The 17418-nt window shown below is 35.5% G+C and overlaps 1 pseudogene; it reads left to right on the plus strand.

Annotated features, from left to right (window-relative positions):
- The first annotated feature begins 571 nt into the window (after positions 1-571).
- The window catches only part of LOC123646357, a 152184-nt pseudogene continuing 135337 nt past the window's right edge, over positions 572-17418 (plus strand).

Here is a 17418-nt window from a genome sequence, read left to right on the forward strand (position 1 = left end):
TTTTTAGTAATTTGCTTTCTTCAGTTTAACTTAGAATCCTATTATTAAAACTATTGCAAGAAGAGGCACTATTTATGTGCAAAAGGACTGAAATCTCATTCACAATATGACCATGAAAAGAATGTGTAATATATAATTTGCCACCCACATGTCTCATAGGGGAATTTTGAAATATAACTAATAAATTAATTTAAAGAGTTTTTAACATAATATTCTACACATAGGCTCAATAAAAATATAATAAAATATATAAAATAAATATAATAAAAGTGAATAAAAAAATGCTGGAATTTCTTCAAATTTGAAATAATATCATACATAACCTGTAATGTACACATGCCAAACATTTCTATTTAGTAAAGATGATAGGTGCTCAGCAAAGTTTTTTTTTTAAGATGCAAGAAAATCAATCTCTTTTACAACTTTCCTGACTATTAATGTTACAGTATAGATAAATAAAACTGTTTTAGAACTCAGTGCTTTAAGCTGAAAGACAGAGTGAGAAAGGAGGAAAAAAATGCTGCCTTTTCCACTAATGTGTAATCTTCTCTAATTTCATGTTCTCAGGACCATGATTATTCCTAGACTAAAGGATCTTAATGGTGATGACATCTCCTACCCTTCCAAAAAAACAATGGACGGAGGCAGCTGCTTACCTCCATATGTCAGGTGAGGAGGCATGCAGCAGGCTCCTTGCCTGCCACTGTATCTCTAGATCTAGCAGCTGTATCTAGCTCTTTCAGAAATTCCTAAATTTTACCTCTACTAAATTCCACTACTGCAAGCCAGCCTCTTTGCTTGAGTTAGTGGTAGAAATCTTTGAGAAATCCTTCCATGTTTTAGCTCTTCACTGTGTGGAGGAAAAGACACTGGAATCAAATTTCTTAAACCATCCTCTACCCTTGCAGCTTATCTTCAGTCAGCTTTCAAATTCTGTCAATCTCACACCTGAAATTGCTCTCAATTTTCCCCCCTCGTTTACTATCTAATCATCTCTGACCTGGATCGTTACAAAAGTCTTCCAAAAATCTAAAATTTCCTTACCTTTATTCTCTCCTTCCTTCAAGCAATCTGACATACTAACCCAGGAATTATCAGACTGGCAAGATGGTTGGGCCCTGGGGAAGGCAGTGAGGGAGAATGGGTGGCAAGTGGGCCATGATTCTCTCCCACGTTGGGGAGTGGCAAGTTTAGGTGTTACTCTTTATATGGAAAGGAAAGAGAATCAAAAGATAACAGATGGCCATTTTAATAGTAACTGACCCTAAGAAATATTTCTTCAAATATTTCTTTAAATATCTTGCATATTAAAACAGATTATTTTCTGGTTGTCTATCAAAAACACAAGATATATTTTCAGTTTTTCAAGGAATCTCTGTACTGTTCTCCAGAGTGGTTGCACTAATTTAAATTCCCACCAACAGTGTAAGAAGGTTCCCCTTTCTGCACATCTTTGCCAGCATTCGTTATTACCTTTTTGATAAAAGCCATTTCAACTGGGGTGAGATGATATCTCATTGTAGTTTTGATTTTTGATTTGCGTTTCTCTGATGACTAATGATGTTGAGCATTTTTTCATAGAACTGGAGAACATTATGTTAGTAAAATAAAGCAAGCACTGAAAGACAAATCTCACATGTTCTCACTCATATGTGGGAGCTAAATATTAAAAACAATTGATCTCATGGAGACAGAGAGTAGAATGATGGTTTCCAGAGGCTGGAAATTGCAGTGTGGAGGGTTAGACAAAATGAGGATGGTTAAAAGGTACAAAAATATAGTTAGATAATTAGATAGAATGAGCAATATTTGATAGCACAGTAAAATGAGTATAGTCAACAATGTTAGGATATACTTTAAAATAACTAAAAGAGTGGAATTAGAATGTTTCCTAACACAAAGGAACGATAAATGTCTGAATTGGTGGACACTCCAATAACCCTGATTTGCTTAATTCACATTTTTTGCCTGTACAAAGCATCACATGTACCGTTTAAAGATATATAACTATTATGTACCCATAATAATTAAGAATAAAATAACCTACAAGGTATATTTTCAGAATGAAATTAGAATAGAGTGATTTAAGGCAGACCAAACAATAGAGAAACCATTCTGTTACTTATTCTGTTATATTATTAAATATAACGTGACTGAAGACATATTTATATTTTTAGCCCACAGTTCTTTCCTTAGTCCAAGACCTACATATCCATCTGCCAACTGATGTCTATACTTGAACATCTTACAAGTATCCCAGATTTAACATGGACAAATATAAACTTTTGAAATTCTTCTTCAAACATTCTCCCAAGATTTGCTTCTCTACATTTTAGAACATGACCCCTTAACCTTCTACCTGAATTATCTTTCATAACCTCATCTCCTGTCTATGGCCATACCACCCTGAACATGCCTGATCTCATTAGAATAACTTCATCTCCCATTAGCCACAAGTCTTCCTTGATTCCACAAAACACCTACAATCAAAGCACTTTTTTCATCATTCCTGCCACAATTTCAGGAAAAGATACCATCTTTTCTTTTTGTTGCTGTAATTGCCATTGGGGTCTTAGTCATAAATTCTTTGCCTAGGCCAATATCTAGAAGAGTTTTTCCTACATTTTCTTCTAGAATTCTCATGGTTTCATGTCTTATATTTAAGTCTTCTAGCCATCTTGAATTATTTGTTGTGAGTGGTGAGAGATATGGATCCTGTTTTATTCTTCTGCATATGACTATCAAATTTCCCCAGCACCATTTATTAAATAGGGATTCTTTTCTCCAGTGTATATTGTTGTCTGCTTTGACAAAGATCAGTTGGCTGCACGTGGATGGTTTTATATATGGGTTCTCTATTCTATTCCATTGGTCTATATCTCTATTTTTGTGTCAATACCATGATGTTTTGATTACTATGGCCTTATGGTATAGTTCAAAGTCTAGTAATATGATGCCTCCCAATTTGTTCCTTTTGCTTACAATTGCTTTGGCTATTTGGGCTATTTCCTAGTTCCAAATGAAGCATAGAACTATTTTTTCTAGACCTGTGAAATATGACATTAGTATTTTGATGAGGAATACATTGAATCTGTAAATTACTTTGGGTAGCATGGACATTTTAACAATGTTGATTCTACTGATCCATGAGTATGATATGTTCTTCCATTTGTTTGTGTCATCTGTGATTTCTTTCTTCGGTGTTTCATGGTTTTCTTTGTAGATATCTTTCTCCTCCTTGGTTTGACTCTCAGCTTGACTGTTATTGGTGTATTGGAATGCTACTTATTTGTGCACATTGATTTGTACCCTGAGACTTTGCTGAATTTATTCTGCACAGCTAAGGAAATAATCAACAGAGCAAATAGACAACCTACAGAAAGGGAGAAAATATTCACAAGCTATACATCTGATAAAGGGCTAATAACCAGAATCTACAAAGAACTCAAGCAAATCAGCAAGAAAACCATTAAAAGTGGACAAAAGACATGAACAGAAGCTTTCCAAAAGAAGACAGACAAATGTAAAATAAACATACGAAAAAATATGAAATGTCACTAATCAGCAAGGAAATGCAAACATTAAAACCACAATGAGATATCACCTTATCCCAGTTAGAATGGCTTTTATTAAAAATTCCAAAAACAAGGCCAGGGGCAGTGGCTCACGCCTGTAATCCTAGCACTCTGGGAGGCCAAGGCGGGTGGATCGCTTGAGGTCGGGAGTTCGAGACCAGCCTGAGCAAGAGTGAGACCCCATCTCTACTAAAAAATAGAAAGAAATTATCTGGCCAACTAAAAATATATAGAGAAAAAATTAGCCGGGCATGGCGGCACATGCCTGTAGTCCCAGCTACTCGGGAGGCTGAGGCAGTAGGATCGCATAAGCCCAGGAGTTTGAGGTTGCTGTGAGCTAGGCTGACGCCACGGCACTCACTTTAGCCCGGGCAACAGGAGTGAGACTCTGTCTCAAAAAAAAAAAAAAGAAAAACTTCCAAAAACAAGTTTTGGAATTTTGCTAGTGTGGATGCAGAGAGAAAGGAATGCTGCAACACTGTTGGTGGGACTGCAAATTAGTACAACCTCTATGGAAAACTGTATGAAGATTCCTCAAAGAACTAAAAGTAGACCTACCATTTGATCCAGTAATCTCACTGTATCTCACTGGGTATTTATCCAAAGAAAAAGAAGTCATTTTGTCAAAAAGATACCTGCACTCAAATCAATATTGCACCATAATTCACAACTGCAAGGATATGGAATCAACCCAAGTGCCTATCAGTACATGAGTGGATTGTGGTATATGTATAGCATGGAATAGTACTCATGGAATTAACTGATGCTTTTTGCAGCAATGTGGATGGAACTGGAGACCATTATCCTAAGTGAAGTATCTAAAAAATGGAAAAACACACACCACATGTACTCACTATTAAATTAGAACTAACTGATGAGCACATGTGTGCACAAAGGGAAGTAAAACTCAGTGGAAATCAAGAAGCAGGGAGAGGAGAGGAGGTGATGGGTGAAAACCTACCTAATGGATACAATGAACACTATCTGGGTGATGGGCACACTTATAGCCCTGACTCAATCACTACAAAAGTGATCCACATTACCAAAAACATTTGTACCCATGTAATATTTTGAAATGCAAGAAAAGATACCACCTTTTCTGAACTGAACTCTTTCAATAATCTCCTTACTATCTCTCTACTTCCATTCTTACCCCTTTAAAACAATCTCCACAGTGCAGCAGAACAATGTTTTTAAAGAATAAATTGGATCATATCCCTCACTTGCTCAAATTCATTCTCTTTGAACTTAGAATGGAATAAAAGCTTTTAAAGCGTCTTCAAGCTCCTGCTTCATGTGGCTGCCCTCATTCTCTGCACTCTCAGGTCATGCCTAGGATTCCAGGTAAACAGTGTGTCCTATACTTATTAATACAAAATTATTCATTGTTTATCTGAAATTCAAATTTAAATGGGGGCCCTATATTTTATCTGGCAGTCATAGTCATGATATGCTCTGATTTGCTCATGACATACCAGCAACATTATCCATTTTTGAATTTCTTTCTCAGCCACACCCATTCCTGCTATTATTCCTGCAATTTCTATTAGCAGAAATGCTCCTCCATGCATGTTTTACCTGAAAAGCTGCAGCTCTTCTTTCCAGATTTGCCTTAAATGCTATATTATATGAGAGTCATCGAATATGACAATCTAGCTAAATTACATCATTAGATTCTCATTTTATTTTTTCTACTTCCTTATCCTACCATATTTTATATATTTATTTGTATCAGCCTACGTATTTGGCTTACCACTGTATCCCCAATACTAGCAGAAAGCCACGAACATAGTAGAAACTCATTATGTGTTTATGAAAGGCAAAAAGAGAAAAGGAAGGAGGGAAGGAAGGAAGGAAAGGGGAAGGAAGGAAGGAAGAAAGGAAGGGAGGGAGGGAAGAATTCTAATTAAGGAATCCTTTTATTCTGAGTTGATGCTGCCTATGCAACTTTCTGTTTTATGGTTCAACTTCCTGAATGTATTTACCCTCTTTGGACCAGTGCACCTAACCTTAAACCATACCGTGATGTTGTTCAATCATTCACATAGATCTATTCATCATGGTAAATGAAGACAATGGCACACTGACTTATGGATTTGGTTTTTATAATTAAATTCCATAGTATTCAAATATTTTATTATCAGGTCTAGCCTGATTCCTAGTAACTTCTATTTCTGCCTTATCACCATGTCAGGGACACTTGATATTCAGAGGCAGGATCTGTCTTGTCTCTGGTTTCCTACCCTAACCCTAATCCAACCCAAAAGAAATATAATCAGCTATAGCACCATACATAAGGATCATATGCTATTTACTATCACCTTCAATTGCTAGTTTGATGTTAATCTGATAGATGATCTCCAATTCCATTCTAGAGAATTATGTTAGTCAGAATAGCACAATAAAGGCATATGAGTTTTAGAAACAGAAACCCATATGTCTGATGTAGTCATAGAAGCTCAGTGAACCTGGAAAAGATGCTGCAACTCATTGAATGTCAGTCGTCTTATCTATAAAAGTAGAATATACTACCTACTTCATGAGAGTACTAAGTTGTTTACATGAGATTGCTTTCCCTTCCTTAAAACAATTAATTCAAAATCCCAAATCCAAGACACTACACCATCTTGATAGTACTCAACTCACCAGTCTCATTAAATGCTACCCTCCCCTTCGTCTATATTAAGGGACATAAACTCAAATAATTGCAAGAGCCAGACAGATAATGAAAAGAATGCATCTGACAGTATGTAAAGGAAAATTGGAAGTTGTGGTAATATTGGTTGGTAGGCCCTGTCTAAAAAGATTAGCTTTTACTCAACTAATCACTCAGGAAATCATTGCTGGACAAGAATATAGGCCCAGTATTTTCAGATCATCTGATTTTTTAACAAAGGCCAAAACTCAGAATTTTTACATGAAAACTTAATTTTAAAATATTAAGTGCCAATTAAAATAATTTTAGAACTTTGTGCAAAATCATCAATCAAGTTGGCCAGTGAAGGCATGATTTGATGTGTCTTTTCTGTATACACACATGGAAATGATATAAATGAAAACTAGAATATTAAAAAGGGTAAAATGTACAACTAGGAAAAAGAAAAATAATATTCAATGTCTCAGAAAAACATGTGGATCAGAGAAAACAAGGTGCTGATTGTTCCATGATGAAATTCGATCTTAATTCAATCTCTATACTTTATTCCATAGGTTCCAATGTAAAAACTGTGTTTACAAAAGCAGCTAAGATATATATTGTTATCTCAAGCACTGACCTTCCTCTATAATCCCAGAACTTTGTCTGTCATTTTGATTAAGCTGACTCAAACATTTCTTCATGTCTGAGAGCACAGAGTATAGAAACAGTCCTATCATGGGGGATGAACCCTAAATTCCCCTATCTTCTTTTTGGGGAGTTGAGAATGAGGGTTCTAATGTTAGCAGGGTTACCAACAACAAACCCATATTTCTAAGCTCTGTGAAAAATATATCAGGATTCTGGATAAACTTTATTCTTGTTGTTAGTCCTTTGCTTTCTTGTTCATTTTATATCTAGATTCAGAAACAGGTTGACCCCTTAAATTTCAGGGCTTTCTTTTAGAAAAGAAGTATCAAGATTGTTGGAAAACAAATCTTGTGCTGACTTCACCATCACTAGCACAGAACTTGCTTCAGCCAAAGAAAAATCATTCCAAATTTACAGCCTTTTGTTAACCCCCTAGAATGACTTTGTGGTAGATGTGTTCCTGGAGCTTTTCCTGGGTCATAGTTTTCATTTTTCCCTTATCTCATGTTTGTATATTTTAAGCAAATAAAACAACCAGTACATTGGAATAAGTGTTTTGTTTTGTTTTTTTAAAGCTACAATAAATTGCTCATGAAGGAAATGGTAGCAGGCAAAAAGCTTCAATTGCCTACAGGTGGCATCTTTCAAACAGTAACTCAGAGAGTCTTCAATGGCTCAAGGGACTTTTAGTCAATAAATTCAACAGACTGCAAACAGAGTCCAAGCTTCAACACAGCATGTAAATGAAAGTCAGCAAGCTGACTTCTAATCAACCCCAAGACAGAGTTAATAGAGGGGAAAATGACAAAAGCTGTAGGGTGGTGTCTCGGTGCATTTTCTGCTGCTATAACAGAATACCACAGACAAAGTAATTTATTAAGAAAAAAAGGAGATTTATTTGGCAGGGTTCTGGAGGCTGGAAAGTCCAGGATCAAGGGGCCACATCTGGTAAAAGCCTTTTTTCTGTGTCATCACATGGTAGAAGGACATCCTGTGGTGAGGAAGTTCACAAGAGACAAAGAGAGAGAAATTGGGCTGAACTCATCCTTTTATCAGGAGCCCATTCTCAGGATAACTAACCTACTCCCCTGATAATGGCATTAACCTATTCATGAGGTTAGAGCCCTCATGACTTAGTCACCTCTTAACAGTCCCACCTCTTAATATTGTCAAAATGAGTTTTGGAGAGAATGTTCACACCATAGTAGGAAGATTTGACAGGGCAAGCTTTTTTCTGTTTTTGTTTATTTATTATTTAACTTAAATGCAAATAACTAGACAATCTTAATTTTGAGAGCTAAACCAAGCTGGAAGTATTAAAAAAAGAAAAAAAAACCCACTTTAGATAGGAAAATGATATTTTCAAGGTCAAGAGTTTAAGCATTTCACAATCCAGATAGACATTTTTAAAGAAAGTGTGATTGTAAATACAGAAATACTAGTAAACATTAGCTATAATGAAGTTTATAATGTAGACTAATCATTTAGTTTATAATTATGTTTATGATGTGAACTGAGATCTCCCAAAATAGCGCCAGAAACATCTTTTGATCAAGCAAAAGTCAGTTTGTTATACTTACTGCAGAAAGAGAGACCATCACCTTGGCAGTCTTAGTAGTGTCTCAAAGTATAGAAATTAGAAGAATATCCGTGGTCTCAGGACAGGAGATTTTATGGCAGATATTGCAAGATAGAAAACAGTTGGAGCTGGGTAAAAATTAGGACAAAAGAACTTTGGACTGATGGGTACAGCAAAGCTAAGGTCTTGAAAAAAGGCTTAATGATTAAACTGTATGCTTTTTAAGTGGGTTCACAGTCTTAACTTCTAGGAGAAAGTATTTCCTAGGACAAGTACCTAAGTTATTTTTCTCTTGTCCCCAGTATTATTTTGCACAGAAACTAGAAAATGTGTTTGGTCCCAGAAATTTTAGCATACAGACACAAAATTATGTTGGCTGCAGTTTTTGTTCCCCAAAATGTATATGCCTCATTTCTAAAAAATTTCTCCAGCAGAAATCTGAATTACTTTTACCTTAAATATCCCTGATTTTTCTGCCTTGATGAATTGACTTCAATGGCCATAAAAAGCAGCTCATCTCCTTATTCAATGTTCTTCTTGCTGTACCACCTAAGATATTAAAGGGATTTTAGTCTTTAAGACTTAAGTAAATAATTGAAGATAAAACAGCTCTTAATTCTTAGCATACTACTTCTTTATGAATCATCCAAATTATTATATACCAAGTCTACCAAATAGAGTACCAAAATAGAAAACTTGTTTATTAAAGTAGAGAATTTTTGTATTATAAATCATATGAAAGTCAGATGCATGGTGTAGTTAGAGTTTGCCTTTATCCATTTTAAGATATTAATTTGGTTTCTCTCCTAGGAATTGAAGTTTGTAAGTGACAAAAAGCTTGGAGAATACCTAATTCAAACTCTTTCATTTTAAATGAGAAAATAAATAAATATGAGAAAACATGGTCATCTTCCCAAGGTCATGTAGCTACTTAGCTTCTTTTAGACGTCATATTTCAGGGGTCTTTAATATCAGAGAGTCCATTTTTCTTATCACCTGCTCTCATTCTCCCTTAGCTGTTCTTTCATTCCCGTAGACCTTGTTCTCTGAGGAATTAATATCTCTCTTTGCTGACACTATATCCCATCAAAGCTGTTTTTGCCAACAACCCCTGATGACACCATACTTCATATTTCCTCCTCTGATTCCCGTCCCCTGAAATCTCATGAATGAGCCCTCCAATCTTAACTGTTCACTTAAGTTCCCGCTTAAGCTATTGCTTGTCCTTTGGAATTCAGATATATCACAGCATGGTTGAGGACAGGTGAGGAACACTGCCAAGTGTCTGTCTGTCTCAGGAACTGAAGATAATTCTGGAAGATAACACTTCTTAAAAAGGAAAGTGAAGCAGCAAATATGGGCCAACAAAAAGCCTACTTTCATAAAAGAAAAGAGAAAATTATGATCACACTTAGATTTGCCCCAGCCAGAATCACCATAGACACATTTGAAATCTAAAGAAAATGAAAGCTAAAATAGCTGTTTTAAAATAATAAAACAATGCTCAGGCACCATGAGACTAAGATGAACATAAAAGCAGGAATATGAAAGACCTTTCCACATCAGTACTGCAAACTTCAGTAGTACGGACACCAAGAAGACGCTCCTGATGGCTTTGATAGAGGACACCACTAGCGTTAGCACTCGTGCTGGACATCAGCAGTAGAAGCAATAGAAAGCCTCATTAGCAAGCATCACCAACAGAATCTATAACATCAGACCAGTGCACTGTATAATAAGCAAGGGAACTTGGCTTGCAGACAAATATATAAAGCTTACTGGGTTACATGTTAGAAGCCCTGGAGATTCAATAAGAGCAAGCCAGACTGACACCTAGAACAGTGCTATTGATTAGTTTCTCCTGGGGCTCTTGGCTTGAGGAAATATAAGTTAGAGTCTGATTTCTTGCCTACTGTTCTGGCTCCAATCCAAATCAATGTTTAAAAACTACAGTTTCTCTATGTAGGCAATTTCTTTGTCCCACCTGTTTTCTATTTTCCTTCCATTTATTTCTGATCCATCACAAAGTTAACATTTATAGAATTAATAATTTTATTGAATAATTTTACGATATCTCTTGATTGATGCAAAGGACCCAAAGAGGACATGCAATTGTGATAAATATTAATTATGGGGAACAGTCATTTATTAAATTGTCTATCATTTGCTGGTACCCTCTGCTTTTCCTGAAATGCCTTCTCAAGTTTACAGATATTGTAGGTATGACTCAATTCTATACTCAAACTTCTGTTTTGACAGGTAAGTGGGGAAATGAGATTATTAGACAAGAAATAAATAACTTTACCGTTTTCTTCAAGAAATTTCTGAAAAGAAATTTGTCTGAAAAAAATTTGTTCATTTGGGCAAAATCTCTACCATCAGGACAACAAATTGTTCACCTGGAGAAACAGTTTACTACCTACACAAAGTTTATTTGGCAAGACTTGACTCAAGACCCTCATCTTACTCTGTCTACCAATCCTAAATTACTAGGTAAGAAACTGTGTCCAATCCTAGTTAGTTCTCTTCCTTGAAAATCCCTTCACAAACTCTCTGAGCATAACCCCAAAAGCTATGTAAATATTATTTCTTGATGTCTCTCTTCTGGGAAACTACCAAGACTCTGTCCAGGCAATTCCATCCCTTACTGCAGAATGTCTAATAAAATTAGTTTTGTTCGAGTGACATGTTTTAGTAGTCATTTGAGTGGTCAGCAATTGACAGTCTTGTCTTGGAAGTGCCATAGAGATTCAGTTAAGACCCCATGAATACCACCACTACAGAGCAAGACCTTTGGCTCAGAGGTAATAGCACATTCCTATCAAGCCCCTTGAGCTCTTTGCTGCAAAGGGAAGGTAAGCCTAGCATTGCGTCTTATTTCTTTTCTTTGAGCCCCTGATTTCTGAGTTTATTTTATCTCTTAGAAATGAGCAAACATTTTTAGAAATCATTTGATTATCTCCTCAAATCTTAAAACATTTTTCCTTTGTAGAAATCTGTTTAATGATTGGTAACACTATTGATCATCTTTGTTGCTGTTATCTTTTGTGCTAAGTCTACACAGAATTTCATAGAAAAGAGAACGGATGATAAGTTCACCACTTGAGCAGACTCCAAGGGGTCACAAAGTCAGAAAGGCTCACACTAGTGTCCTCATGGGACACACATTGCCTTGAGACACCTACCAATGTCTTTTAAGAACTTTCCTGGGTATTGTCTTGTTTTTTTTCATGAAAGTATGATTCTGAATGAGATCTCTTCTTGAAACAGCCCATCCACAATGAAATGCCCATTTGTCAAAGTCCAGTTAGTCTCTCCAATAGACTTATCAGGTTGGAGGTCCAACTTATTTTATCAACCATTGGCAGACACTCGCAGGCTCATCTCAGTGTAAGTTGATATCCCCTTGGGAGCCAGATTCCTATATCCTACATGGCATTTGGCTGTCCTATAAATAGAATTCCCATTCTTATCTAGCTAAATGCCATAATTTTGTCAAAGTTAGTTAAGAGTCGTATGGATATTTAAGAAAACTTTCAATATTAATAAATGTGCTCTTATGAGAGGCTCATCTGAACAAAAAGGGAGTAAAAATGAAAATATTCATTGAATGAATTTTACTTTGTGTGAAGAAACCCCCCAAATAAATTCAGATTCTAAAACTGTTTCCCCAAAAGAGTTCTTGGCCAAGCTACATGAAAATGTAAAAAATTCAAATGTACCTATTTTATATCCCCCAAATTACATTTTGAACATAATAGTCCTTATCCCACTTATCATCTTCCCTTCTCCTGTGCTTCTTCAGTACCCTCTACTCCCCTCTCTTCTTATGACCTAATTTCTTCCCATGCTGGACAGCCATAAATACCAAGATGCAACTGCCTCTTAAATTTAAATTTCACTTTAAAACAGAACATTCTGGCATTGGCATTCATGTTAAGCATCAACATGAGCTATTATTCATGTATTTATTATTACTACCCTTATTATATTTTATAAGTAATATATACTTTTTAAATAAAAAGTTTATATTTTAGTACCTTTAACTTCACTTTTTTCCCCTGATTTTTTTTAAAAAGCTTCGAATTTTCATTTTGCACTGGGTCCCTCAAATTATGTGGTTAGTCCCTATGCTATAAAGCATAGCAGAAAATAAAATAATGTCAAAAATTCATACAATTCCTCCCCTGAAATTTTCATAAAATTAGGCAGTAAATTAAAATAGACCACTTTAGATATAATACTAGGTTTTCCAAGCAGGAATATGTGCTATCTTACAGAAAGAATGGTGTATGTACATCCCTAAATATGTATCTTAACTGTTTTGAAAAAAGATCTGACCAAAAAAGAGAGAAAAAACGTAATAAAATTAAATAATTTGATTTACACCTTCTGTGATGGTGGATTGTGTATGTCAACTTGACTAGGCCACAAGGTACCCAGATATTTATCAAACATTATTCTGGGTATTTCTGTGAAGATCTTTTTGGTTGAGATTATGAGATTAACATTTAAATCTGGTAGACTGAGTAAAGCATATTGTCTTTCTTAAGGTGGGTTGGGCCTCATTCAATCAGTTGAAGGTCTGAATAAAACAAAAAGGCGGCCCCTTCCCTATGTAAGAGAGGATTCCTCCTGCCTGATTATCTTCAAACTCAAACATCAGCTTTTTCCTGACTTCGGACTCCAGCTGAAACAATGGCTCTTCCTGGATTTTTAGTCCTGCCTGTGCCTTTGGACTGGAACAACAACAGGCGCTTTCCTGGTTCTCCAGTCTTCAGATTTGGACTAGAACTGCACTATCAGTTCTTCTGGGTCTTTAGCTTGCTGACTCACTTTGTGGATTTGGGGACTTGTCAGTTTCCATATTTGCATGATCCAATTCCTTATGATAAAGCTCGTTGCATAATATATTCATCTGATTGGTTCTATTTCTTTAGAGAACCCCTAGTAATATACTCAAATAGTATACTCAAATAGCTATTTCTATAAAACTCTTCAGATTGGGGATGAATTTTGTTCTCTTGACTTCAATTAGACACTTGGCTTCTGGTTTAGAAGAAAACTACAAACCCTGGTCATAAACATTCTGTTAGTATTTGTCTGTATATAATCCTCAGTGGTGATCTCTAGAGTTTTAAATGCCATTGTGCCACTGCTGATGCATCAAATGGTTTTTAAAAAAAATTTTCCAACAACAACAAGAAGACAAAACAAAACAAAACAAAATAAAAACAGGAAAATGTGATGCTTATTTTAGAGACTTCAATCACCACCACTGGAAAGTAGGTACATGATCCCAGTACCTTAACCAATGGTGCACATCTCTTTTGACAACTTCCTCAAGCTGCAGAATGATCCTGGGAGGGAGGGGGATTGAGACCAACTACATCTACTTAGATTAACAATTAGGATGGAACTGAGGCTGCCTATGTCATCTATGGCATAACTGCATTTTCTATGAAATTTTTGTTTATAAATATTTGTTGACAATAAAAAAATGTAACTGATTGAGAAAATTCCTGCAACCAATTTGTCTGGGAAAAATAGTTTGCTCACCTGGGCAAACAGCTCTCCTTTCAAGACAATATATTGCTCACCTGGCAAACAGCTTGCATGTCAAACAACAGTTTATTTAAGACTCACTTTAACACTCTCACCTTACTATATTCACCAACCTTAAATTATTATACCATAAAATCTGCTCAGCCTAATCAGTTTTCTGCCTAAAATGACCCTAAACTACTTGAATTGGACCTCACAACTTTATAAATATCTTTTTTTGCATTCCTCTTTGAGGCATTACTGAGACTCTGTTAGGGAATTAAACACCTGTCTAAGATCTCTTACTGTAGTAGAACTAATAAACTTAGCTTTGCTTATTGATTTTTTGGTGATCATTTGAAGAATGGGCAACAAATAGACACATTCATTCCTATTAATCCAGATAAATTTATCAATATTCAAGTTAAGAAAGAAACTGAGAGAAAAGAGCAATAATTAACCACTGCAGCTAGAAACTGCTCCACAAAATGACAAATAAAAGAATTTTTCTATCACTCTAAATTTACTGTTGTACAAAGATGATTACCATTTGGTCAGACTATCCTAAAATTTTATTCTTCGCAAATATTTTAATACCCAATATATTCAATAAGGTAGGATATTAGAGCAATAATCAGATAGAAAATATCTAAAAATATTCTTTGTTTAGTTTTTTTTTTTTTTTAGCAATCCATTATCAGATATATGATTTGCAAATATTTTCTCCCCCTTGTAGGTTGCCTTTTACTTCTATTGATAGTGCCCTTTGGTGCATAAATGTTTTTGATTTTGATGAAGTGAAATATCTATTTTAGATGAAATTGTATTTCTTAACTCTTTCCTGTGGAACACACAAGAGTGACTCCAATTTCACAAGAATTTATCACTAAAAATTGTGTCGGAGATACATTTCTTACGAAAATCAGCATTTAACCAAACACAGAATGTATCTATTCACCACTGGGAGGGTAAAACAGATCTGTAGAACTCTGTTAAATAAAATAAGTAAAGGGAGGAATGATCCACTATAGTCTTCATTTCAGGATGAAGAGAAAAAAAGCTATACCAAGGCATCTCATGTTTAGCGGGAAACAAAGCTAAAAATAAAAAGCAGATAAATCTTTCCAATTTGGAGCTGTGACATATTCACAGGTGGAAACCAAGAAGCACCACAGAGCCAGGTCTTGTTTTGCCCACAAGCATGATGGGCCTCCTGCTGCTGTACTCTGCCAAGAGCCATTATTTTCTATGCAAACAAACAACATTTCCATGGTAAGATAAGTAGCCCTGCTATTGCCAGTGAGTAGAGGGAAAGATAAGTAAAATATGGTGGTGTGCACCATGGAGCACTATCCAACATCTAGAAACCACAAACTAAATCTATACTGAGCAGCAGAGAGAGCAATTAAAAATAATGTGAATTGAAAATAAACAGGATGAGGTATTTTTAGAACAATACAATTTATGTAAATTGAAAATAAATACATGTAAAAATGATATACTTTACAAAGATAAAAATTCAAAGGTATTAAACCCAGCAGATGTGGTTGCTTTTTATAGGAAGAAAAACAAGGGTGAATAATTTTGAAAAAATAACATAAGTATGTAATTTAATGAGAACTTTGTATAGTCCAATGATACTGTGCTATGAAGTAAGGATTAGAATTAAGCACATTCTCTGCACCTCTCTGTTTCCATTTTAAACAAAGAAGAAAAATAGGCATTGTTGAGCTATAACAAAGGATATCCATGACCTAAATGGTCAGGAGGTAAAGTTGGGGATGACTGAATGATGTCCATAGTTTGAGATTTGTCCTTAGGAAGTAGGTGACCCTACAATATGCACTCTTTATGGAGAAAGAAATGAAAGTAAGGGTAAAAGGGCAAAGAGTGAAAATGAAATAAATGCAGCAAAATGGAGTCTGAATTTAGCGCACAAAAAAAGAGCAAAGCAAATAGGAATTCAGGGAGAAGCAACAACAATAAAATAAAAAGCAGAGTGGAAGGAGAAAGTGGATGAGAAGAAAATTTCAAAAATAAAAAAAGTGTTTAGACAAGAAAGAAAGTAGGAGAAAGTTGTAATAATGTGAGAAGATCCACAGGTAGGGTGGGAAAGCTATAATTTCCATATAGTGATAAAAGCATTTAGTGGCTTTGTAAGGTTGATCAAAAAATATAACATGATTACAGAGACTATGGAGGAACAGAACAGTTTTTTGTTTGGTTTTGTCTCATTTGGTTGTGTGCTTTAGAGTGGATGAGTAAAGTAATGGTTTTTGACTTTTAGTGGACATCACAATTACCTGGACGGCACATTAAAGCACAGATTGTGCTGGGCCCAAATCCCAGAGTTTCTAATTCAGAATGTCTGTGCTGTGGTCTGAGAGTTTGCCTTTCTAGCAAGTTCTGAGATGATGTTTATGCTGCTGGCTGAGGACCACTATTTGAGAACTACTTTGAGAACTACTGGTCTCAACAATGTTAGGAATAATCAGTCTAAGTAGGTATTTATAAAATGACTAACTGATTTCACTATGTTTTCCCAGGAAAAGTTTTTCCAGGGAAAAAAGCCCTTGCTTGGACCAGAAGTCCAGGTTCTTAAAGTTGGGCATTTTCATGGCCAAATTATTTTGAGAGAACAGATCAGGACAAAGTTTTAAAAAAAAGTCACTCAGAAAGGATAGGATTCGGGAAGCCTTAGCCGTAGGCTAAGAAGGACTTTGAAATTGTGTTCCAGAGTTTGAAGCTAGGAACTTAAGATACGACATAAGGAGTAATAGGAATGCTGAGTCATAAGCCAGAAAGTGTTACTAACAGAGGTTTTGGCACAGTGTGGTAGTTAAGAACGAATCTTAAGGATTAGTAGACCAAGATTCAGCTTCTGGCTCTTATTTACTGTTGTTCCAGGGGCAAGTTATTCAGCATCTTCCATCTTGGTTTCCTTATTTTAAAATGGAGATAATAACACATAATCATATTAATCAGGATTAGCAATCTACTGTAACAACCACCCTCAAATTTCCATGACTTGACAGAATAAGTTGATTTCTTGCTGATATAAATTTCAATGTAACTCTTTCTTGTCGGGAATATCATTAAGGCAAACTCTTCTCACAGTGACTCAAAGACTCAGGCTGACTACATCTCATAATTTCACATCCTGTGGCTTCAAGTTTGTCCTGATGTAATCCTAATGACAGATGAAAAGGCAGGTGGGAAGAAGAGAAACTATAAGCATTGCACAACAATATTTAGCCTACTTAGCACAAAGTGATACTCATCACTCTCATTGAAACTCCAGTGGCAAAAATTAGTCATATGACCACATGTAGATACAAATGGAGCTGGAAATGTAGTCCCTAAAACTTATAAACACAAATCTATACTATGAAAGGGGAGTATGAATGATCTTGTCAGCTGGTCATATCTGCCAC

This window comes from Lemur catta, chromosome 1 (assembly GCF_020740605.2).
Source record: "Lemur catta isolate mLemCat1 chromosome 1, mLemCat1.pri, whole genome shotgun sequence".
Classification (NCBI taxonomy): Eukaryota; Metazoa; Chordata; class Mammalia; order Primates; family Lemuridae; genus Lemur; species Lemur catta.